The 26,505-nt window shown below is 39.8% G+C and overlaps 1 protein-coding gene across 18 annotated transcripts in view; it reads left to right on the plus strand.

Moving 5' to 3' along the window:
• Window positions 1-26,505, plus strand: part of LOC118358464 (splicing regulator ARVCF-like) — a 366,019-nt gene that overhangs the window by 118,501 nt on the left and 221,013 nt on the right. The window lies entirely within an intron of this gene.

Below are 26,505 nucleotides of genomic sequence, written 5' to 3' on the forward strand. Positions count from 1 at the left end.
ACAAATTAATGATGTGTTCCATAGTGCAACAAATGAATCATGTGTTCCATAGTGTAACAAATGAATGATGTGAAACAAATTAATCATGTGTTCCATAGTGTGACAAATTAATAATGTGTTCCATAGTGTAACAAACGAATCATGTGTTCCATAGTGTAACAAACGAATCACGTGTTCCATAGTGTAACAAACAAATCATGTGTTCCATAGTGTAACAAACACTTCATGTGTTCCATAGTGTAACAAACTAATCATGTGTTCCATAGTGTAACAAATGAATCATGTGTTCCATAGTGTAACAAATGAATCATGTGTTCCATAACGTAACAAATGAATCATGTGTTCCATAACGTAACAAATTAATCATGTGTTCCATCGCGTAACAAATTAATCATGTGTTCCATCGCGTAACAAATTAATAATGTGTTCCATAGTGTAACAAATTAATCATGTGTTCCATAGTGTAACAAATGAATAATGTGTTCCATAGTGTAACAAATGAATAATGTGTTCCATAGTGTAACAAATGAATAATGTGTTCCATAGTGTAACAAATGAATAATGTGTTCCATAGTGTAACAAATGAATCATGTGTTCCATAGTGTAACAACTGAATCATGTGTTCCATAGTGTAACAACTGAATCATGTGTTCCATAGTGTAACAACTGAATCATGTGTTCCATAGTGTAACAACTGAATCATGTGTTCCATAGTGTAACAACTGAATCATGTGTTCCACAGTGTAACAAATGAATCATGTGTTCCACAGTGTAACAAATGAATCATGTGTTCCACAGTGTAACAAATGAATCATGTGTTCCACAGTGTAACAAATGAATCATGTGTTCCACAGTGTAACAAATGAATCATGTGTTCCACAGTGTAACAAATGAATCATGTGTTCCACAGTGTAACAAATGAATCATGTGTTCCACAGTGTAACAAATGAATCATGTGTTCCACAGTGTAACAAATGAATCATGTGTTCCACAGTGTAACAAATGAATCATGTGTTCCACAGTGTAACAAATGAATCATGTGTTCCACAGTGTAACAAATGAATCATGTGTTCCACAGTGTAACAAATGAATCATGTGTTCCACAGTGTAACAAATGAATCATGTGTTCCACAGTGTAACAAATGAATCATGTGTTCCACAGTGTAACAAATGAATCATGTGTTCCACAGTGTAACAAATGAATCATGTGTTCCACAGTGTAACAAATGAATCATGTGTTCCACAGTGTAACAAATGAATCATGTGTTCCACAGTGTAACAAATGAATCATGTGTTCCACAGTGTAACAAATGAATCATGTGTTCCACAGTGTAACAAATGAATCATGTGTTCCACAGTGTTACAAAGGAATCATGTGTTCCACAGTGTTACAAAGGAATCATGTGTTCCATAGTGCTACAAAGGAATCATGTGTAACAAATGGATGATGTGTTCCATAGTGCAATAAATGAATCATGTGTTCCATAGTGCAATAAATGAATCATGTGTTCCATAGTGCAATAAATGAATCATGTGTTCCATAGTGTAACAAATGAATGATGTGTAACAAATGAATGATGTATTCCATAGTGCAATAAATGAATCATGTATTCCATAGTGTAACAAATGAATGATGTGTAACAAATGAATGATGTATTCCATAGTGCAATAAATGAATCATGTATTCCATAGTGTAACAAATGAATGATGTGTAACAAATGAATCATGTGTTCCATAGTGTAACAAATTAATGATGTGTTCCATAGTGTAACAAATGAATGATGTGTAACAAATGAATCATGTGTTCCATAGTGTAACAAATTAATGATGTGTTCCATAGTGTAACAAATTAATGTGTTCCATAGTGTAACAAATGAATAATGTGTTCCATAGTGTAACAAATGAATAATGTGTTCCATAGTGTAACAAATTAATCATGTATTCCATAGTGTTACAAAGGAATCATGTGTTCCATAGTGCAACAAAGGAATCATGTGTTCCATAGTGCAACAAATGAATCATGTGTTCCGTAGTGTTACATATTAATGATGTGTTCCATAGTGCAACAAATGATTCATGTGTTCCATAGTGTAACAAATGAATGACGTGTAACAAATGAATGATGTGTAACAACTTAATGATATATTCCATAGTGTAACAAATGAACGATGTGTAACAAATGAATGATGTATTCCATAGTGCAACAAATTAATAATGTGTAACAAATGGATGATGTGTTCCATAGTGCAATAAATGAATCACGTGTTCCATAGTGTAACAAATGAACGATGTGTAACAAATGAATGATGTATTCCATAGTGCAATATATGAATAATGTGTTCCATAGTGCAATAAATGAATCATGTGTTCCATAGTGTAACAAATGAATGATGTGTAACAAATGAATGATGTATTCCATATTGCAATAAATGAATCATGTATTCCATAGTGTAACAAATGAATGATGTGTAACAAATGAATGATGTATTCCATAGTGCAATAAATGAATAAAGTGTTCCATAGTGCAATAAATGAATCATGTGTTCCATAGTGTAACAAATGAATGATGTGTAACAAATGAATGATGTATTCCATAGTGCAATAAATGAATCATGTGTTCCATAGTGTAACAAATGAATGATGTGTAACAAATGCATGATGTATTCCATAGTGCAATAAATGAATGATGTATTCCATAGTGTAACAAATGAATGATGTGTAACAAATGAATCATGTGTTCCATAGTGTAACAAATTAATGATGTGTTCCATAGTGTAACAAATTAATGATGTGTTCCATAGTGTAACAAATTAATGACAAGTAACAAATTAACGATGTGTAACAAATTAATGATGTGTAACAAATTAATGATGTGTTCCATAGTGTAACAAATTAATGACAAGTAACAAATTAACGATGTGTAACAAATTAATGACATGTAACAAATTAATGATGTGTTCCATCCATAGTTTAACAAATTAATAATGTGTTCCATAGTGTAACAAATTAATGACATGTAACAAATTAATGATGTGTTCCATAGTGTAACAAATTAATGACATGTAACAAATTAATGATGTGTTCCATAGTGCAACAAATGAATCATGTGTTCCATAGTGTAACAAATTAATAATGTGTTCCATAGTGTAACAAATTAATGACATGTAACAAATTAATGACGTGTAACAAATTAATGACGTGTAACAAATTAATGATGTGTTCCATAGTGCAACAAATGAATAATGTGTTCCATAGTGCAACAAATGAATGTTTTCCATAGTGTAACAAATTAATAATGTGTGTAACAAATTAATGACATGTAACAAATTAATGACATGTAACAAATTAATGACGTGTAACAAATTAATGACATGTAACAAATTAATGACGTGTAACAAATTAATGATGTGTTCCATAGTGCAACAAATGAATCATGTGTTCCATAGTGTAACAAATGAATGATGTGAAACAAATTAATCATGTGTTCCATAGTGTGACAAATTAATAATGTGTTCCATAGTGTAACAAACGAATCATGTGTTCCATAGTGTAACAAACGAATCACGTGTTCCATAGTGTAACAAACAAATCATGTGTTCCATAGTGTAACAAACACTTCATGTGTTCCATAGTGTAACAAACTAATCATGTGTTCCATAGTGTAACAAATGAATCATGTGTTCCATAGTGTAACAAATGAATCATGTGTTCCATAACGTAACAAATTAATCATGTGTTCCATCGCGTAACAAATTAATCATGTGTTCCATCGCGTAACAAATTAATAATGTGTTCCATAGTGTAACAAATTAATAATGTGTTCCATAGTGTAACAAATTAATCATGTGTTCCATAGTGTAACAAATGAATAATGTGTTCCATAGTGTAACAAATGAATAATGTGTTCCATAGTGTAACAAATGAATAATGTGTTCCATAGTGTAACAAATGAATCATGTGTTCCATAGTGTAACAACTGAATCATGTGTTCCATAGTGTAACAACTGAATCATGTGTTCCATAGTGTAACAACTGAATCATGTGTTCCATAGTGTAACAACTGAATCATGTGTTCCACAGTGTAACAAATGAATCATGTGTTCCACAGTGTAACAAATGAATCATGTGTTCCACAGTGTAACAAATGAATCATGTGTTCCACAGTGTAACAAATGAATCATGTGTTCCACAGTGTAACAAATGAATCATGTGTTCCACAGTGTAACAAATGAATCATGTGTTCCACAGTGTAACAAATGAATCATGTGTTCCACAGTGTAACAAATGAATCATGTGTTCCACAGTGTAACAAATGAATCATGTGTTCCACAGTGTAACAAATGAATCATGTGTTCCACAGTGTAACAAATGAATCATGTGTTCCACAGTGTAACAAATGAATCATGTGTTCCACAGTGTAACAAATGAATCATGTGTTCCACAGTGTAACAAATGAATCATGTGTTCCAAATGAATCAGTGTAACAAATGAATCATGTGTTCCACAGTGTAACAAATGAATCATGTGTTCCACAGTGTAACAAATGAATCATGTGTTCCACAGTGTAACAAATGAATCATGTGTTCCACAGTGTAACAAATGAATCATGTGTTCCACAGTGTAACAAAGGAATCATGTGTTCCACAGTGTAACAAAGGAATCATGTGTTCCACAGTGTTACAAAGGAATCATGTGTTCCATAGTGTTACAAAGGAATCATGTGTTCCATAGTGCTACAAAGGAATCATGTGTAACAAATGGATGATGTGTTCCATAGTGCAATAAATGAATCATGTGTTCCATAGTGCAATAAATGAATCATGTGTTCCATAGTGCAATAAATGAATCATGTGTTCCATAGTGTAACAAATGAATGATGTGTAACAAATGAATGATGTATTCCATAGTGCAATAAATGAATCATGTATTCCATAGTGTAACAAATGAATGATGTGTAACAAATGAATGATGTATTCCATAGTGCAATAAATGAATCATGTATTCCATAGTGTAACAAATGAATGATGTGTAACAAATGAATCATGTGTTCCATAGTGTAACAAATTAATGATGTGTTCCATAGTGTAACAAATGAATGATGTGTAACAAATGAATCATGTGTTCCATAGTGTAACAAATTAATGATGTGTTCCATAGTGTAACAAATTAATGTGTTCCATAGTGTAACAAATGAATAATGTGTTCCATAGTGTAACAAATGAATAATGTGTTCCATAGTGTAACAAATTAATCATGTATTCCATAGTGTTACAAAGGAATCATGTGTTCCATAGTGCAACAAAGGAATCATGTGTTCCATAGTGCAACAAATGAATCATGTGTTCCGTAGTGTTACATATTAATGATGTGTTCCATAGTGCAACAAATGATTCATGTGTTCCATAGTGTAACAAATGAATGACGTGTAACAAATGAATGATGTGTAACAACTTAATGATATATTCCATAGTGTAACAAATGAACGATGTGTAACAAATGAATGATGTATTCCATAGTGCAACAAATTAATAATGTGTAACAAATGGATGATGTGTTCCATAGTGCAATAAATGAATCACGTGTTCCATAGTGTAACAAATGAACGATGTGTAACAAATGAATGATGTATTCCATAGTGCAATATATGAATAATGTGTTCCATAGTGCAATAAATGAATCATGTGTTCCATAGTGTAACAAATGAATGATGTGTAACAAATGAATGATGTATTCCATATTGCAATAAATGAATCATGTATTCCATAGTGTAACAAATGAATGATGTGTAACAAATGAATGATGTATTCCATAGTGCAATAAATGAATAAAGTGTTCCATAGTGCAATAAATGAATCATGTGTTCCATAGTGTAACAAATGAATGATGTGTAACAAATGAATGATGTATTCCATAGTGCAATAAATGAATCATGTGTTCCATAGTGTAACAAATGAATGATGTGTAACAAATGCATGATGTATTCCATAGTGCAATAAATGAATGATGTATTCCATAGTGTAACAAATGAATGATGTGTAACAAATGAATCATGTGTTCCATAGTGTAACAAATTAATGATGTGTTCCATAGTGTAACAAATTAATAATGTGTTCCATAGTGTAACAAATTAATGACAAGTAACAAATTAACGATGTGTAACAAATTAATGATGTGTAACAAATTAATGATGTGTTCCATAGTGTAACAAATTAATGACAAGTAACAAATTAACGATGTGTAACAAATTAATGACATGTAACAAATTAATGATGTGTTCCATCCATAGTTTAACAAATTAATAATGTGTTCCATAGTGTAACAAATTAATGACATGTAACAAATTAATGATGTGTTCCATAGTGTAACAAATTAATGACATGTAACAAATTAATGATGTGTTCCATAGTGCAACAAATGAATCATGTGTTCCATAGTGTAACAAATTAATAATGTGTTCCATAGTGTAACAAATTAATGACATGTAACAAATTAATGACGTGTAACAAATTAATGACGTGTAACAAATTAATGATGTGTTCCATAGTGCAACAAATGAATAATGTGTTCCATAGTGCAACAAATGAATGTTTTCCATAGTGTAACAAATTAATAATGTGTGTAACAAATTAATGACATGTAACAAATTAATGACATGTAACAAATTAATGACGTGTAACAAATTAATGACATGTAACAAATTAATGACGTGTAACAAATGAATGATGTGTAACAAATGAATGATGTATTCCATAGTGCAATAAATGAATCATGTATTCCATAGTGTAACAAATGAATGATGTGTAACAAATGAATAATGTATTCCATAGTGCAATAAATGAATCACGTGTTCCATAGTGTAACAAATTAATGATGTGTTCCATAGTGTTACAAATTAATGATGTGTTCCATAGTGCAACAAATTAATGACATGTAACAAATTAACGATGTGTAACAAATTAATGATGTGTTCCATAGTGCAATAAATGAATCATGTGTTCCATAGTGTAACAAATGAATGATGTGAAACAAATTAATCATGTGTTCCATAGTGGGAAAAATTAATAATGTGTTCCATAGTGTAACAAACGAATCATGTGTTCCATAGTGTAACAAACGAATCATGTGTTCCATAGTGTAACAAACAAATCATGTGTTCCATAGTGTAACAAACACTTCATGTGTTCCATAGTGTAACAAACACTTCATGTGTTCCATAGTGTAACAAATTAATAATGTGTTCCATAGTGTAACAAACGAATCATGTGTTCCATAGTGTAACAAACAAATCATGTGTTCCATAGTGTAACAAACAAATCATGTGTTCCATAGTGTAACAAACAAATCATGTGTTCCATAGTGTAACAAACACTTCATGTGTTCCATAGTGTAACAAACTAATCATGTGTTCCATAGCGTAACAAATTAATCATGTGTTCCATAGTGTAACAAATCGATTTTACCAGCATTATACCACCCTGCATCCCACTGCTGGCTTGCCACTGAAGCTAAGCAGGGTTGGTCCTGGATGGGAGACCAGATGCTGCTGAAAGTGGTGTTGGATGGCCAGTAGGAGGTACTTTTTCCACTGGTTTAAAACAGAAGATTGTAATGCCCCAGTGCAGTGATTGGGGACATTGCCCTGTGCAGGGTGCCATCTTCTGGGTGGGAAGTTAAACTCTCTGTGGTCACTAAAGATCTCATGGCACTTATACTAAGAGTAGGGGTGTTAACCCCGGTGTCCTGGCTAAATTCCCAATCTGGCCTTCATACCATCATGGCCACCTAATCATCCCCAGCTTCCAATTGGCTCATTCAACCCCCCTCCTCTCCCATGTAACTGTTCCCCAGGTCATTGCTGTAAATGAGAACATGTTCTCAGCCAATTTACCTGGTAAAATAAAAAATGATGTCTTCCATAGTGTAACAAATGAATGACGTGTAACAAATGAATGATGTATTCCATAGTGCAACAAATTAATAATGTGTAACAAATGGATGATGTGTTCCATAGTGCAATAAATGAATAAAGTGTTCCATAGTGCAATAAATGAATCATGTGTTCCATAGTGTAACAAATGAATGATGTGTAACAAATGGATGATGTGTTCCATAGTGCAATAAATGAATCATGTGTTCCATAGTGTAACAAATGAACGATGTGTAACAAATGAATGATGTATTCCATAGTGCAACAAATTAATAATGTGTAACAAATGGATGATGTGTTCCATAGAGCAATAAATGAATCATGTGTTCCATAGTGTAACAAATGAACGATGTGTAACAAATGAATGATGTATTCCATAGTGCAAAAATTAATAATGTGTAACAAATGAATGATGTATTCCATAGTGTAACAAATGAACGATGTGTAACAAATGAATGATGTATTCCATAGTGCAACAAATTAATAATGTGTAACAAATGGATGATGTGTTCCATAGTGCAATAAATGAATCATGTGTTCCATAGTGTAACAAATGAATGATGTGTAACAAATGAATGATGTATTCCATAGTGCAATAAATGAATCATGTATTCCATAGTGTAACAAATGAACGATGTGTAACAAATGAATGATGTATTCCATAGTGCAACAAATTAATAATGTGTAACAAATGGATGATGTGTTCCATAGTGCAATAAATGAATCATGTGTTACATAGTGTAACAAATGAATGATGTGTAACAAATGAATGATGTATTCCATAGTGCAATAAATGAATCATGTATTCCATAGTGTAACAAATGAATGATGTGTAACAAATGAATAATGTATTCCATAGTGCAATAAATGAATCACGTGTTCCATAGTGTAACAAATTAATGATGTGTTCCATAGTGTTACAAATTAATGATGTGTTCCATAGTGCAACAAATTAATGACATGTAACAAATTAACGATGTGTAACAAATTAATGATGTGTTCCATAGTGCAACAAATGAATCATGTGTTCCATAGTGTAACAAATGAATGATGTGAAACAAATTAATCATGTGTTCCATAGTGGGAAAAATTAATAATGTGTTCCATAGTGTAACAAACGAATCATGTGTTCCATAGTGTAACAAACAAATCATGTGTTCCATAGTGTAACAAACAAATCATGTGTTCCATAGTGTAACAAACACTTCATGTGTTCCATAGTGTAACAAACTAATCATGTGTTCCATAGCGTAACAAACACTTCATGTGTTCCATAGTGTAACAAACAAATCATGTGTTCCATAGTGTAACAAACACTTCATGTGTTCCATAGTGTAACAAACTAATCATGTGTTCCATAGCGTAACAAATTAATCATGTGTTCCATAGTGTAACAAATCGATTTTACCAGCATTATACCACCCTGCATCCCACTGCTGGCTTGCCACTGAAGCTAAGCAGGGTTGGTCCTGGATGGGAGACCAGATGCTGCTGAAAGTGGTGTTGGATGGCCAGTAGGAGGTACTTTTTCCACTGGTTTAAAACAGAAGATTGTAATGCCCCAGTGCAGTGATTGGGGACATTGCCCTGTGCAGGGTGCCATCTTCTGGGTGGGAAGTTAAACTCTCTGTGGTCACTAAAGATCTCATGGCACTTATACTAAGAGTAGGGGTGTTAACCCCGGTGTCCTGGCTAAATTCCCAATCTGGCCTTCATACCATCATGGCCACCTAATCATCCCCAGCTTCCAATTGGCTCATTCAACCCCCCTCCTCTCCCCTGTAACTGTTCCCCAGGTCATTGCTGTAAATGAGAACATGTTCTCAGCCAATTTACCTGGTAAAATAAGGGTAAAATAAAAAAATGATGTCTTCCATAGTGTAACAAATGAATGACGTGTAACAAATGAATGATGTATTCCATAGTGCAACAAATTAATAATGTGTAACAAATGGATGATGTGTTCCATAGTGCAATAAATGAATCATGTGTTCCATAGTGTAACAAATGAACGATGTGTAACAAATGAATGATGTATTCCATAGTGCAACAAATTAATAATGTGTAACAAATGGATGATGTGTTCCATAGAGCAATAAATGAATCATGTGTTCCATAGTGTAACAAATGAATCATGTGGGCTTGTATTGTACAGTACAAAGTGGCCTTGGTGTTAGTTTCAAATGCAAACTAGGGCTATTGTATTGTCTAACTACTAAACAGGCATGAAACAAATATCTCTTTGATGCTCAAGGTTGTTCCCAAGCATTCATTTGTCCGTGCTTACTCTAGATACGTTGTCTGCTGTACTTTAAAATTATAACTACTAGTGATGGGGGAGGGGGGGGTTGATACAGTTGCATATCACTATATTATTTTTTTAACGATATTATATAAGTATTTGTAATTATTTCTGTAGTTAGCGTTAGCTAGCGCTAATCATCCTATGTGTTTGCAGCACTTTTATTTCCATGACTGATCAAAACTGGTTTCCTCATGGCTCTCTTTTGTCTCTCTACCGAGACATATAGTGAGAAATATCTTTGTAACATCACAAATTGAAATATAATTGCAATACATAGAATGGTGAGAATCACAATACATATTGTATAGGCACCTAAGTATCGTGATGATATCATATTATGAGGTCCCTGGTCATTTCCAGTCCTAATGATTACCTGTGTTTTCCCCAATGGCTGTAGTCTAGTTAGTGATGCCAAACAAGTCCACTGGTATTGTCTTAGACTATTTTAAAGTGATTGCAGTGTGTTGTACTGGCAATAGTACTTCTAAGTTCAGTGATGCTGTTTGATTTGTCTACCTATGGAGCCTAGCTAGCTACGTATCGCTGAGGCCCCAGACTCACTAGGAGTGGGAGAGAAGGTCTATTTCATCGGACATACAGAACCATGAAAACAAATTGTACGATGCCAAGATGAAAGAAGCTTTCTGTGAAATGAATACCGTAGGTAACAGTCGGTTCTAGACTTGTACTAGTATAAGATCAAATGATGGCAAACTTTGATAAGGTCATGGCAGCAAGAATGGTTGTGATATGGATAAGCTGTATGGAGCATAGTGTGTACATGGCAGTGGAACACACATTTTACACAGTATGGGTGTATGAAATGTTGATTTCTGGCCACAGACTAGAGTAGGTAGGTAGGTATATTATATACGGCCAGTAAGATCTGATGAATTGCGTATTTAGGACTATCCAGATCATTTTAGGCACTGTAATGCAGGTGCTGCAGTTGACAAAAGAAAGAGTCCTCGAGACTTGCCTTGTTTGGAGAGCTGGTGGCAAGGAGAGGAGGTTGGCGTGTGTTATGAGGACAAGGAGGGAACAAGAGGAGAGCCCCAGGGAGAAGCACAGTGGGAGGACACCCCAGGAGCTCGCTGAGAGAAATTAAGGCCATATTAAAAATCTGAGCAGTAATATTCATACTGCCGTATCCTTGGTGCCACTAAGGATGCACCAAAAACAAAGACGCCCCTCTGAACACACCGCAGACAAAAATGTAATCAACGTGACTGGGATGGGAGTTGTAAATGATGTGATGTAGCCCTCAACCCCACTTGACTGGAATCCACAAATGGCTAATCCTCCCAAAGCAGACGGAAATATAACCCTACAGCAGTAGTTGTCGCTGTCCCAAATTCTAGAGTTCGCCATGATGTCCCAATATTCAGGCTGGGTGACATGTTTAAAGTACTTACAATTTCACAGTTAATATCAGTCAGATGTTGTATTGTGGCAGGAAGTAAAGGGTAGACTTTTTCTGTTGTGAATGAAAACAACCCTCTGTGATCTAAAAACGATCACGTGTCTTAACACAATCCCCTTCACAGCTATGATACAGTGCTATTTGGGGTTTTGTCTACTGGGTCTTAACCAGCTGAAGCACCTTTCACCAGTCGTAATATGGCTGTGGATATTGGAGCAGGAGAATGCACCTGCTGGTACATGAGCTGTACATCATTTAGAAATTAGATCACTATGTCTTGTCCCTAGTTTGTCTTTATGTCCCTGGATGCTCCATAATTTCCATTACCCAAATGCTATTCTGCTCCCATTACCGTCTAGACTGGGTTTGATCTGATGCTATTGACTTTATGCCAAGAATCATTTGGCTCATTTACCTTACAAAACAATGCCATTCCAGAAATTTCCGTCCTTGCCTTTTTTTCACGTGTGTTTTTATTATTGAATATCATATGAATGAAGCAAGTTGTCAATTTAGCCTTAAAATCATCTAACATTTTTGAGGTCTGTCTTGTAACGAGGGGATTGTTCTCTGGTTGATAAGATTGTCTTTCAAAGGATAGGGTTTTCTCTACAGCAGGCCCATTTTTCTCTCTCACTCTCTCTCTCTCTATCTCTCACTAGGATTGTTTTTGCAGCGACGTGCACTGCAGCAGAAGACCCTCCCCCTTTCTGATCAATACTGGGCAGTCAGGTGTGTGTGTGTGTGTGTGTGTGTGTGTGCGTGCGTGCGTGCGTGTGTATTGGGGAAACATGGCAGGGAATAGCTCTCTGAAAATCCCCTAATGTGGATATGAATCTCTCCTCCAGTGAACAGACTATAAACTGCATTAGTCAGGGCATAGCATCAAGCATGGCGAATCAGTGAATCTTTTTTACAAATCTTTAGTCACCCCTGCATCATCCTTCATTGCTCTTGTTATCTGAGCTCTGTTTTGGGTTTTAGACACACCTATCGGAGTGTTTTCATAGGTGAGATCAGCTCCTCTTGCTGGTGCACCTGCATTCCTCAATGTCATTGAGACAGATTGTTCCAAACAAGCGTGGGTGATGATTTCAGTTGATGGATGGTGTGCTGGGGCTGGCTGGGTGAATCACATATGTTTCCTGCTCTGGCTCTCTTTCCTCTCTCCCTCCATCTCCAGCTACCTTAACGTAGTTACTCAGACACCATAACAAGTGAGTCTCCAGTGGAGGGAAGGATGGAGAGTGGGGACCATATCAGTCCTCTTGATCACTATGCTTTTTGGTTGTGTGTGTGTGGTAAAACCAGAGAGAGAGAGAAAATGTATGTGCAGGTGTGTGTATCCGTGGTGGCCTCTCCTTGAGGAGGACAGCACCACTTTATCCTGTCATGGCCTGACCTCACATGACACAGAGGTCTGACCTCACAGGACACAGAGGCTTTTGCAGTGCCAATAGAGATGTACTACCCTGGCTGGATAATGTGACCAGACTAAGGCAGCCATTTGCAATGTGCTTTATTTCCCCAACTAAACAGAGCTGTAGAGGAACGGCAGGTCAGGCTGGGGAGGAGATGGTGGGATGTTGAACTATATGAGCAGTGTGTCACAGTCAAAAGCCATCAGTTTGAAGGGATATCTTCTGGGTGTGAACCAAATAATTGAATTAGCCTGTGAAGTGTGTGGTTTGAAGTGTTTTTAAGCTTTTCTTTACATAATGGAATCGATTGACTGGAAAGTTACTTCTAACGCTGAGCACTTTGTGCATCTGAAATGATCCCTGTATTACAGTTGAATGTGTAATACATTTGGTTCCGGGCAACTAAATGTCAAACTTAGAGAATTCACAGAAGAATGTGAAAGGATGGGTTTAGCTTTAGTTGTTAGTTGGTTGGCTTGTTATTGTAGCATCCGCATGATCTGCAGTGGTGTGTGTATAATAATCATTCATTAGCATGGGTAATTAGACGGTACCGTCACACAAGAAATGACGTGTTTTGAGCCGATGAATGCATGTCGTCCATAGAGATCCTGTTCTAGGATGTCTATGATGTAGTCTGGCTGTGTGTGTGTGTCCTCTGTGTGATTCTTCTGTGTGTGTGTGTATCCCCTGTGTGTGTGTCCTCTGTGTGTGCATGCGTTTAAGTGTGTGTGCGAGTGCGTAAGTGAGCATGTGTTTGGTATTCCCCATGCTGTCCCTGATAAGTCTCTCATCTCTGTCATGGGACTCCAGTGACAAGGCTAAGTTATTAATTGGTGTTCCTGAGCAGGCTGCCGGCTCCACCCCACACGCCCGAGCCAAGGGATCACCGTTAAATCTCCAAGATAGTTCTGAGAATTTCTCCCATCTTTGAATAGCTTAAGAAGTAATTATCATGAAAGATAAGAAGGAGAAATGTGCTCAGTGTTTTATAGACTCACAGAAGATCACAGTCTTTGCTGTAACATTGTATTTCCTGTTTTCAGCTGAGTGTACCCTGGTACATTCTTGCTGTTTTTGACGTTGTTCATCAGTGGCACCATGTCTTTGTCAGCCCGTGCTAAAACTCTCAGATGGGAGTTTGTTGTTGTTGTGTTGCAACTGAAGTTCCAGGTTTGTTCTGTCAATGTCACAGGGAGGGAGAGTGGTATTTAGAAATCACACACGTCTGCCAAATGGAGATGGCCTCCCTCTCTCCCTTTTCTCTCTCTCTCCCTCCGTCGACTCTGATGGTCTCCTCTTCTCCTTTTTTTCGTGGCCTGTGGTTTATCAGCTGTGATGTACTTGTCATGTACTGCCTGTTGCGCAATCTCCTGCTTTCCATCAAACTGTGAAACGCCAATCAGAGGACAACAGCATGGGACTACCGCCAACGTTCTGGTACAAAGGCCCTGGGGGTGTTTGCAGCTTCATTACTGTGGTGTTACAGTATTTCTTCTTCAATGTCGGTCTATGGTGTCATTGTATCTCCAGAATAGCTTTTGGAATACCAAATAGCATTACAGACTATTTGAATGAAATCATACACTGAGTGTACGAAACATTAGAACAACCTGCTCTTTCCATGACAGCCTGACCAGATAAATCCAGGTGAAAGCTATGATCCCTTATTGATGTCACTTGTTAAATCCACTTTAATCAGTGTAGATGAAGGGGAGACAGGTTTTTAAGCATTGAGACAGTTGAGACATGGATTGTGAATGTGTGCCATTCAGAGGTTGAATGGGCAAGACCAAAGATTGAACTGCCTTTGAACAGGGTATGGTAGTAGGAGCCAGGCGCACTGGTTGGTGTCAGGAACTGCAACGCTGCTGGGTTTTCCACACAAGTTTCCCATGTGTATCAAGAATGGTTCACCACCAAAAGGACATCCAGCCAACTTGACACAACTGTGGGAAGCATTGGAGTCAACATGGGCCAGCATCCCTGTGGAATGCTTTCAACACCTTGTAGAGTCCATGCCCTGATGAATTGAGGCTCTTCTGAGGTCAAAAGGGGGTGCAACTTAATATTAGGAAGGTGCTCCTAATGTTTTATACACTCAGTGTATATTGTAGTTGGCATGAAACAGTGAATGATTCTATTGGGGAACAAGGGTTTGATTGTTGAGCTGTCCAGGCTAAGTCCCAAAGCCCTGACAGTGGCTGTAAATTGTACCTATAAAACTTTGGCCATTACTGAGATGCATTGGCAGCCTCAAGCTGGCCCGGGGACTGTAGGTTCTACTCAATCAAATCTGTAACAGGGAGTTCCTGGGGTAAGGTACAGAACAACAACCTTCCCACACCACAAGAAAGAATGCTTGAATTGCTTTTCAGTTGCAGGCAATTTTTCATACGAATCAGACATTCATGCATGGTCTCCAAATAGGTGTTTTGTTTTGCTCCCAATAGTTTTGGGATTAGTGATTCTGAAAGCATAAAGCCCTGAGTCTGTTCAGTAAAGGAGAGACATGACAGAATCAGACTGACTCATCAGTCAGTTAGCAGAACTGTCTGTCTGCCTCTCCCTATCCAGAGAAGAAGCACAGCGTCTGGAAGAAAAATAATATCCATGAAACATTCATGAGAATTCCTCTACATCTTCTCCCTCATCCCTCCGTCCTTCCGCCTTCCTCCTGGTTTTCACTCTGAATGCCCACCTCAATCTGTTTCTGTCAAATTAAGGCATGTGATGGAAACTCCAAGGGCCCAGCGTCTTGGAGAAGGAGTGATGATCTAGGATCAGTTTAGCCTTTTAGATCATAATAAATAAGACAGAAGCTGATCCTAGATCACTACACATACAGACGCTTGGTGAATACAGGCCCTGACTAAAACTGTATAGGATGAGGTGGTGGTTGGAGTTGTCAACAAAGCAGCATTACAGAAATATTATTCCAAGTTTTCAAACTACTGGTAGTTTCTTGGGGAAATAAACACTACATGACCAAAAGAATGTGGACACTTGCTTCTCGAACACCTTGTTCCAAAATCATGGGCATTAATATGGAGTTGGTCCTCCGTTTGCACCTGTAACACTAGATGTTGGAACATTGTTGCGGGGACTTGCTTACATTTAGCCACGAGCATTAGTGAGGCACTGATGTTGGGCAATTAGGCCTGGCTCACAGTCGGCGTTCCAATTCATCCCAATGGTGTTCGAAGGGATTGAGGTCAGGGTTCTGTGCAGGCCAGTCAAGTTCTTCCTCACCGATCTCAATTTCTGTATGGACCTCGCTTTGTGCACGGACGCATTGTCATGCTGAAACAGGAAAGGGCCTTCCCCAAACTGTTTCCACAAAGTTGGAAGCATAGCATTGTCTAGAATGTCATTGTATGCTGTAGCGTGTGGCCTAGCCCGAACCTTTAAAAACAGACCCAGACCATTATTCCTCCTCCACCAAACTTTACAGTTGGCACTGTGCATTTGGGCAGGTAGCGTTCTCCTGACATCCGCCAAACCCAAATACGTTTGTCGGACTGCCAGATGGTGAAGCGTGATTTATCACTCCATAGAATGTGTTTCCACTGCTCCAGAGTTCAATGGCGGCGAGCTTTACACCACTCCAGCTGTCAATTGGCATTGCACATGCACAATAACAGCATAAACGGTTGACCAAGGCAGCTCTAGCAGGGCAGAAATTTGACTTGTTGGAAAGGTGTCATCCTATGACGGTGCCACGTTGAAAGTCACTAAGCCATTCAGTAAGGCCGTTCTAGTGCCAATGTTTGTTTATGGAGATTGCATGGCTGTGTGCTCAATTTTATACACCTGTCAGCAACGGATGTGGCTGAAATAGCCGAATCCACTAATTTGAAGGGATTGTCCATATGCTTTTGTATATATATATATATATTGTATTAAGTAATCTGTGCATTTGAATAAAAGCATAAGTACACCTATTTCACTTTTGCATGTCAAAAACCAGATGAACACAGGTGGCCACTATTTCGGGCAGATTAGATTATGATATTTAAAATGAGCAGCCAGTTCACGAATCGAACGAGTGCACCAGGGAGAATGCAACAAACATGCATTAAGTGAAAACATTATCGAACTGTCACCACTTCTACCAAAGTCGATACCTCTCCTTGTTCGGGCGGTGCTCGGCGGTCGACGTCGCCGGTCTTCTAGCCATCGCCGATCCATTTGTCATTTTCCATTTGTCTTGTCTTGTTTTCCCACACACCTGGTTCTCATTTCCCTCATTGTGGGTTGCATATTTAACCCTCTGTTTCCCCCATGTCTTGGTGTGGTATTGTTTATTCTGTTTCATGTTATTTGCACGTTAGTCTGTTGCACTGGGTTATGTTAACCCCTATTGTTATTTCGTGTTCACTTTGCCGTGTGCTTTTGGTTCACCTAAATAAAAGGCTCCGTTGGCTACCCAATATCTGCTCTCCTGCACCTGACTCCCTTACAGCCATTTACGCATACCTCACACTAACATAATGTCACAAAGCATGATGCGCTAGCCAGTTAACTTTTCATTCTGAAATACCTTCATATTTCTGAGATGGTCAGATGTTAGTTTAAATACACTTGAGAGTTGGGAGCTAACTAGCTGGCAAGCTACCAGTTACATGCAGCTATAGATAGCTAGCTGCTTAACAGAGGTAGATAACTGGTTAATTTGACCCAAAAATCGACTTAACTATTTCTCAATGTTTCAAAAAAAGAACGGGGACATTTTCAGCTAACAGGAATTGTGTACAGATCCCTGCAACATGGGGTCGTGCATTATCATGCAGAAACATGAGGTGATGTCAGCGGATGAATGGCACGACAGTGGACCTCAGCATCTCGTCACGGTATCTCCTTGCATTCAAATTGCCAACAAAAAAAAGCAAATGTGTTTGTTGTCAATCTTGTGCCTGCCCATACCATAACCCCACCAGCACTCTGTTCAGAACGTTGACACCAGCCAACCGCTTGCCACACAAGGCCATGTCTGCCATCTGCCTGGTACAGTTGAAACCGGGATTAATCCTTGAAAAGCACACTTCTACAGCTTGCTGGTGGCCATCAAAGGTGAGTAGATGCCCACTGAAGTCGGTTACGACGCCGAACTGCAGTCAGGTCAAGAACCTGGTGAGGTCAACAAGCACACAGATGAGCTTCCCTGAGACGGTTTCTGCAGACAGTTTGGGCGGAAATTCTTCGATTGTGCCAACCCATAGTTTCATAAGCTGCCCGGGTCCTGTAGGTGCAGAAGCCTGATGTGGAGGTCCTGGGCTGGCGGGGTTACAAGTGGTTTGCGGTTGGGAGGGTGTCAAATTCTCTAAAACAACATTGGAGGCTGCTTATTGTAGAGAAATGAACATTACATTCTCTGGCAACAGCTCTGGTGGACATTCCTGCAGTCAGCGTGCTAATTACACGCTCCCTCAAAATTGTGGCATTGTGTTGTGTGACAAAACTGCACACTACAGTTCCACTAATAAGTTTGGACACACCTTCTCATTCCATGGTTTTTCTTTATTTTTACTATTTTCTACATTGTAGAATAATAGTGAAGACATCAAAACTATGAAATAATACATATGGATATCATGTAGTAAAAAAGTATATGTTATATATATATATTGTAGATTGTAGATTATATATTGTAGATTCTTCAAAGTAGCCACCTCACTTGGTCAGAGGGGTGAAAACACAGTGGCCTCCATCATTCTTAAATGGAAGAGGTTTGGAACCATCAAGACTCTTCCTAGAGCTGGCCACCCGGCCAACTGAGCAATTGGGGGAGAAGGGCCTTGGTCAGGGAGGTGACCAAGAACCCAGTCGTCACTCTGAACAAGCTCCAGATTTCCTCTGTGAAGATGGGAGAACCTTCCAGAAGGACAACCATCTCTAAAGCACTCCACCAACCACTTTGTGGTAGAGTGGCCAGACGGAAGCCACTCCTAAGTAAAAGGGACATGACAGCCCACTTGGAGTTTGTCAAAAGGCACCTACAGAACTCTCAGACCATGAGAAACAAGATTCTCTGGTCTGATTGTTCTTTTTGGCCTGAATGCCAAGCGTCATATCTGGCAGGATTACAATGGATTAAAACTGCACACTACAGTACAAAAAACCTGTAACCGTAATCTGTCATTTTACCAGCAAAAATAATGTTATCAGATTACTTTTGAAAATGTAGATAATTACTTGTGGGATTATTTCAAATTTAGAAGGGATGTTTGCATACATTTTTTTTCCTTCCATGAAACAATTGCCTGTTTTCTTAATTACCTTCCATATTAACATCAGTCTTTAACCAACAAAGTGCTACTTTGATCTTTCCGCCGGAGCAACACACATGGTCACAAAAGAGAATGGTATGGTGCGCCAACGCAGTGCATTTTTTGGATGGCATTTCAAAGAACAAGAACAGAACAGCCAGCTCCAGGAAGAGTCTTGGTGGTTCCAAACTTCTTCCATTTAAGAATGGTGGAGGCCACCTTCAATGCTGCAGACATTTTTGTGTACCGTTACCCAGATCTGTACCTTGACACAATCCTGTCTCGAAGCTCTACGGATAATTCCTTCGACCTCATGGCTTGGTTTTAGCTCTGACATGGACTGGCAACTGTGGGACCTTTATATAGACAGGTGCCTTTCCAAATCACGTCCAATCAATTGAATTCATTACAGATGGACTTCAATCAAGTTCTAGAAACATCTCAAGGATGATCACTGGAAACAGGATGCACTTGAGCTCAATTTTTGAGTCTCATAGCAAAGGGTCTGAATACTTATGTAAATAAGGTATTTCTGTTTTTTATTTTTAATGAATTTGCAACAAATTCTATGGGGTATTGTGTGTCGATGGATGTGGGAAAAATATATAATTTAATTGATTTTAGAATAAGGCTGTAACGTAACAAAATGTGGAAAAAGTCAAGGGGTCTGAATACACTGTACATACTTATTTTTTTAATGGTTGGTTAGCCACTGAATGGAGGACCTAAATAGGCCTTGAATAAAAGCAATACAAGCGATGTGTCAGTTTTAATGAGCTCTGATATAATGTCAGACAGCATGTATTTTCAGGCTGTATTTAACCCGGTCATGCTTTTTAGAACCTACTGTGCAGCATGGGGTCATTTTTGCTTCGTCCCAAATGACACACTATTTCCTATATACTGTAGTGCACTGGCTCCAGCTATCTGAGAACAATGTCAAAATGATTCTATTAAAGCCTCCATTTCTTTTTGAACTCCTATTTGAATGAGGAATTCCATTATTTCTCCGTGCTCCTGAATTACTCTGACAGAATGGAAACTCCGAACTCAAATAATTGAATGTGAGACTACCTGGATTTACGTCTGGAAATCTCATGATGAGGACTTTATTTTTTTCTATAGAGGGATTGAAAGGAAACCTGCCAGTGCAATGACATGTGACTAGAAGAACGAATCACATAGGCCTACAGTGTGTGGATAAAAATGCATACAGTCAGGGCTGTGAAAAGCACCATGGTTTCCTACGAGCCGTCATCTTGCTTTGTGCTCCGGTAACCAGTGGTTTGCAGAAAACTGCTGTTGATGCCAGTGGAGCTACCTTTCCTCTCCTCTCCTTTCCGTGCCCAGATCAGGAAATTGTGACTTACCCAGCATTCTATAAATAGATCCTTTCTTAGCGTGAAAGTGGTAGCCAATTACATTGGGCTGAGTTCCTTTTAGTTTGCTGCTGTATGCCCTGGCCCTGGGGTGAAATTCAATAGTTGTTGGCTTGAACCCATCGCTTAACTCCTGTTAAAGGGTTCAATGGTGATGAGTAATTGCTTTCTCAGTAGGCTAGAAAATATTTTACTTTTAAGATGAGAAGGAGAAAGGTGGAGACACACGTGTGTCACACCCTTATCTCTGTTTGAGAACTCCTCCCCCTTCCCCCGAGGCTAATTAAACAATGACAGGATATGCCATTGTCTGTGTCGTGGTCGTCATAACGACCTTCACCACGCACACACTCTCTGCACATGCAGTAAAATGCCCTATAGCTTTTAGCTTCACTTTCAGGCTCCAGTTCCCTTGACCTCACTTGTTTGTTTCAGTGATTAACTCTGATTAGATTTAAGATTCTCAACAATTAATCTGTTGTTTTCCTCCCTCAGACAGAGCTCATATCTGCTCGCCAATGCTAACAATATGTCCTTCTTAATTAAACTGTAATTGGCGCAAAGCATGTTTAGTGTCGTGTAATGAACTGTAAAACCCATCTCTGAAAACCAACCCTAGACTGAACCCCCCTCATCACCTTTAATGTAATGTTATGACAGCGTGGCAGTACCAGTCCTCTTGGCATCTCTGCACCACCAGGAATAGACCTAGGATGCATCCCAAATGGCACCCTATTGCCTATTCTTTATATAATGCACTATTTTTGACCAGGGCTGGACAAAAGTAGTGCACTATATAAGCGATAGGGTAGCGTTTGGGACACAGACCTGTAAACGATAATGTCCTCCCAGCAGCATTTGATCTCCTGCCTGCCGTTGACACATCTCTCTATTTCTCATTCTCACCTGAGATAAAGTCCTGTTTCCCTCCCTCCATTGTCTTTCTGGATGGATGAGAGCAGAGCAGAGCAGAGCAGAGCCCTGCACAAGCCTTCCTGGGCTGCAGTACTAGGTGTCACATAATTGAAGAGTACAAGGTTTAGGTTTCCCTGTCATGCGCAAATCCCAGTGGGGATCTTTTATTCAAACTGTCAGCGTGTTAAAACTCCCCCTTGCTAAGTTTCTCCATCAGGGAGACTCATCATCCATCTGTTCTAGAAGATAACGAGGAGCTGGGATGAATTCACAACCGGCCTGCTGGGGTTGGACAAGCACGCACACGGACGGACTCAAATTGTATTTGTCACATGCTTGATCTTGTTTAGCAGTCTTATGGCTTGGGGGTAGAAGCTGTTCAGGGTCCTGTCGGTTGCAGACTTGGTGCACTGGTACCGCTTGCCGCGCAGTAGCAGAGAGAACAGTTTATGAATTGGATGGCTGGAGTTTGACAATTTTTTGAGCCTTCTCCTGACACCGCTTAGTGTATAGCTCCTGGATGGTAGGGAGCTTTGCCCCAGTGATGTACTGGGCCGTACTCACTACCCTCTGTAGGGCCTTGCGGTGCCTTGCAGTTGCCGTACCAAGTGGTGATGCAGCCAGTCAAGATGCTCATTGGTGCAGCTGTTGAACCTTTTGAGGATCTGAGGGCCCATGCACCATCTTTTCATCCTCCTGAGGGGGAAGAGGCGGTGTCGTGCCCTCTTTCTCAGCTGTGTGGGTGTGTGTGGACTATGTTCATTTCTTAATGATGTGGACACTGAGGCACTTGAAACTCTTGACCTGCTCCACTACAGCCCCATCGATGTGGATGGGGGCGTGCTCACCCCTCCGTTTCCTGTAGTCCACTATCAGCTCCTTCTCTAGCTGACATTGAGGGAGAGGTTGTTGTCCTGGCACCAGTCTGACGTATCTCTGACCTCCTCCCTATAGGCTGCCTCATAGCCGTCGGTGATCAGTCCTACCACCGTCATGTCATCAGCAATCTATGATGATGTTGTTGGAGTCATACATTGTTGTGGTTGGAACAGGGAATACAGGAGGGGACTAAGCACACACCCCTGGGGGGCCTAACACACACACACACACACATTGCAGTCAGTCAGTCTTCCACCATTGCTGTCTAATCAGTGTGTGATCAGACTCCCTATGCTGTGTTTGAAGTGTGTGTAATGATGAATGCTGTTCTGAAGACACTGACCTCTTTCCTGGTTTTATACTGTGACTGTTGCGGTCCGTTTCAGGGACAAGTTTCAACCTTTTTTCCTATTTATGTACCAAATGTTCTCATCCTCAAAGGAGAACCAAAACCAGAAGCTGGCTGGAGGCAATATTTGGTTCTGGGTTACCGATATTATCCCCAATAGGATGATATCATAAAATCACTTTTTTAGAGTAATATAACCAAAAGTGGGGCAAGTGTTTTTCCCTTATGACATTATTGTATAGCTTTTAAAATTTTTCTTCTGAGACAGAGTGGCTTGGAGTGGAAACATTGATTTATCTCTTTCTGCTACTGGATTGGTTGAAACAACAGGGTGGTAAACTTACCTCAATGAGACCAGGAAGGAAGGAAGGATACATCTCTACTTCTGATGTAGCCTCTGCTGTCCTCTAACACTCTGGGCCAAAGATCCCTCTCATGTCAACTTCCTCTTCCTTGCCACAATCCTTCAGAGTTTTGAGAGCTCTGCCTCTTTGTTTTGGTAGGAAATATTTTCTCCGGCGGGGCTTTTTCAGTTAGTCTCTCTGTCTCCGTCCACCTCATAGACTAAGTTCTGATGGGCTTGCCTGGCTGCAAGGACTTTTTTACCTCCCAGTCTCTTCTCTGTCTCTAATAGAGGTCAGCTCTTGGATGAATGCTCGGCATCCTCAAATTGGGGGAATCAGAATGTAATTTTTTCCCGAACCTGACCCAAACCTGACTCATTGACACAGAGGAACATGGCCTATCGGTTAAAAGCGTTGGGCCACAAACCGAAAAGTCGCTGGTTCGAATCCCCGAGCTGACTAGGTGAAAAATATGTAAATGTGCCCTTGAGCAAGACACTTAACCCTAATTGCTCTTTGGATGAGATTGTCTGCTAAATGACTGAAATATAAATATGAAGTGAGCTCATTCAGGGTCCACAAAACCCGCGATGAGGCTTCCTATTCCACTTGTTACAGTACAGGATAATATTAGATGTGGTCCGATTTGCTTGTCAGCATGCTATTCACGCTGGTATGTTTACTCAGCCCACTGTAGAAACATGTTCACTGTTGTATTTAAATAAACATTTAGATGTGTGTGTTTACATAGTTGCCATTTTATTGACATAGATTCTATTTTATATTATGTTTAGGAGGCCTGGTGGTGCAGAGAAGTGGGGTTTCCTTCTCTATTCCTCCTCTAATTGACCCACTCTTCTCTGAACAGAGGGCTCTGCATCACTGCCTACCTGGTGACACACACACACACACACACACACACATACACATACACACACTCACCACTACCTCTCTCTACTCATCCATCACTCTGATACCAGGGAGATGGGGAAGAGGAGGAGGGAGGAGGATCAAGCTTGGCCACTCTTACCTGCCAGCTCCCCTCCCAGATAACACTGCATTGCAGAGAAGTGGCTAGATAATAAGCCATCCTCAGACAGGGGATGCATCCCAAATTGCACCCTATTCCATTTGTAGTGCAATACTATTGACTAGAGCCACATGGGCCCTGGTCGAAAGTAGTGCACTATATAAGGAATAGGGTGCCATTTGGGATGCACACCATTTCAGTCAGCCTGTGCCACATCCCATTCATTATTAATCAGAGAATTACACTGGGGTCTCCTCCAAATGGTGTAGGGTGATGGGACAAGTTGTGATAGAATATGCAAGGCTCTGCATAATGTAGGACTGAAATGGATTGAAAGGCAGTAGTCAGTACAGTATCAGGCACTAATATACATGAGATTTCTTCAGTTAGCTGCAGTGCCAGGATGGAGATGTTCGGGGTGACAGAGAAGTCATGGTAGTGGTATGTCATAAATGGACAGATTCTTGTGTGGCAAAAGGTGTGTTACGTCATTGTGTTAAAAAGACTTGAAAGTCAAGGATAGACAGGGACATTACGTAAAAGAAGTGCAGACATATTAAAATGTTAAATTCACATAATGTTGAAAAGTTGTCGGCAGTGGGTTTAGTGCTAACAGGATAGACTGTGAGAAGTATTGATTCTAAGTGTAAGGTTCTGTATTTATTTTCTTAGTCAACCTTGTGTTCTGTTTCGTTGTGTTCTTCAACGAAGCCTTGTCTTTAATTTTTGTTCATTTATTTCACCTGTGTTAGTTACTTGCCTGGTGTCATCAGCTCCTTATTTAGTTCAGTTCTTTCTGTTTGTGCCTTTGTGAGGTATTGTTCGTTTTGACTCTACTAAGCCTTTTCCTAGCTCGTTTGTGAGAACCAGTTATAGCATTCAGTCCTAGTTTTGATTCACCTGCCTGTTTGCCTACCTGTGTATAACCATTGCCTGCCTGTGACCACGATTCCTGCCTTCTGCGAAGGCGAAATTAACACCTGCCTTGCTCTGCGTGTGAATCTACACCTTTTTTCCATGAGTATTTGTTACAACAAGGGATCTGTATACCATCTGAATCGCTTATCTTTGTCTGTGGTTGAGTGGTGAGCAGTGTGATAACTAATGTAACCTGGGCTGGGACTGGAGAGGGTTGAGTGGTGAGCAGTGTGATAACTAATGTAACCTGGGCTGGGACTGGAGAGGGTTGAGTGGTGAGCAGTGTGATAACTAATGTAACCTGGGCTGGGACTGGAGAGGGTTGAGTGGTGAGCAGTGTGATAACTAATGTAACCTGGGCTGGGACTGGAGAGGGTTGAGTGGTGAGCGGTGTGATAACTAATGTAACCTGGGCTGTGACTGGAGAGGGTTGAGTGGTGAGGAGTGTGATAACTAATGTAACCTGGGCTGTGACTGGAGAGGGTTGAGTGGTGAGGAGTGTGATAACTAATGTAACCTGGTCTGTGACTGGAGAGGGTTGAGTGGTGAGGAGTGTGATAACTAATGTAACCTGGGCTGTGACTGGAGAGGGTTGAATGGTGAGCAGTGTGATAACTAATGTAACCTGGGCTGTGACTGGAGAGGGTTGAGTGGTGAGCAGTGTGATAACTAATGTAACCTGGGCTGTGACTGGAGAGGGTTGAGTGGTGAGCAGTGTGATAACTAATGTAACCTGGGCTGTGACTGGAGAGGGTTGAGTGGTGAGCAGTGTGATAACTAATGTAACCTGGGCTGTGACTGGAGAGGGTTGAGTGGTGAGGAGTGTGATAACTAATGTAACCTGGGCTGTGACTGGAGAGGGTTGAGTGGTGAGCAGTGTGATAACTAATGTAACCTGGGCTGTGACTGGAGAGGGTTGAGTGGTGAGCAGTGTGATAACTAATGTTACCTGGGCTGTGACTGGAGAGGGTTGAGTGGTGAGCAGTGTGATAACTAATGTTACCTGGGCTGTGACTGGAGAGGGTTGAGTGGTGAGGAGTGTGATAACTAATGTAACCTGGGCTGTGACTGGACAGGGTTGAGTGGTGAGCAGTGTGATAACTAATGTAACCTGGGCTGTGACTGGAGAGGGTTGAGTGGTGAGCAGTGTGATAACTAATGTTACCTGGGCTGTGACTGGAGAGGGTTGAGTGGTGAGAAGTGTGATAACTAATGTAACCTGGGCTGTGACTGGAGAGGGTTGAGTGGTGAGGAGTGTGATAACTAATGTAACCTGGGCTGGGACTGGAGAGGGTTGAGTGGTGAGGAGTGTGATAACTAATGTAACCTGGGCTGTGACTGGAGAG

The sequence above is a fragment of the Oncorhynchus keta genome, chromosome 25, assembly GCF_023373465.1.
Source record: "Oncorhynchus keta strain PuntledgeMale-10-30-2019 chromosome 25, Oket_V2, whole genome shotgun sequence".
Classification (NCBI taxonomy): Eukaryota; Metazoa; Chordata; class Actinopteri; order Salmoniformes; family Salmonidae; genus Oncorhynchus; species Oncorhynchus keta.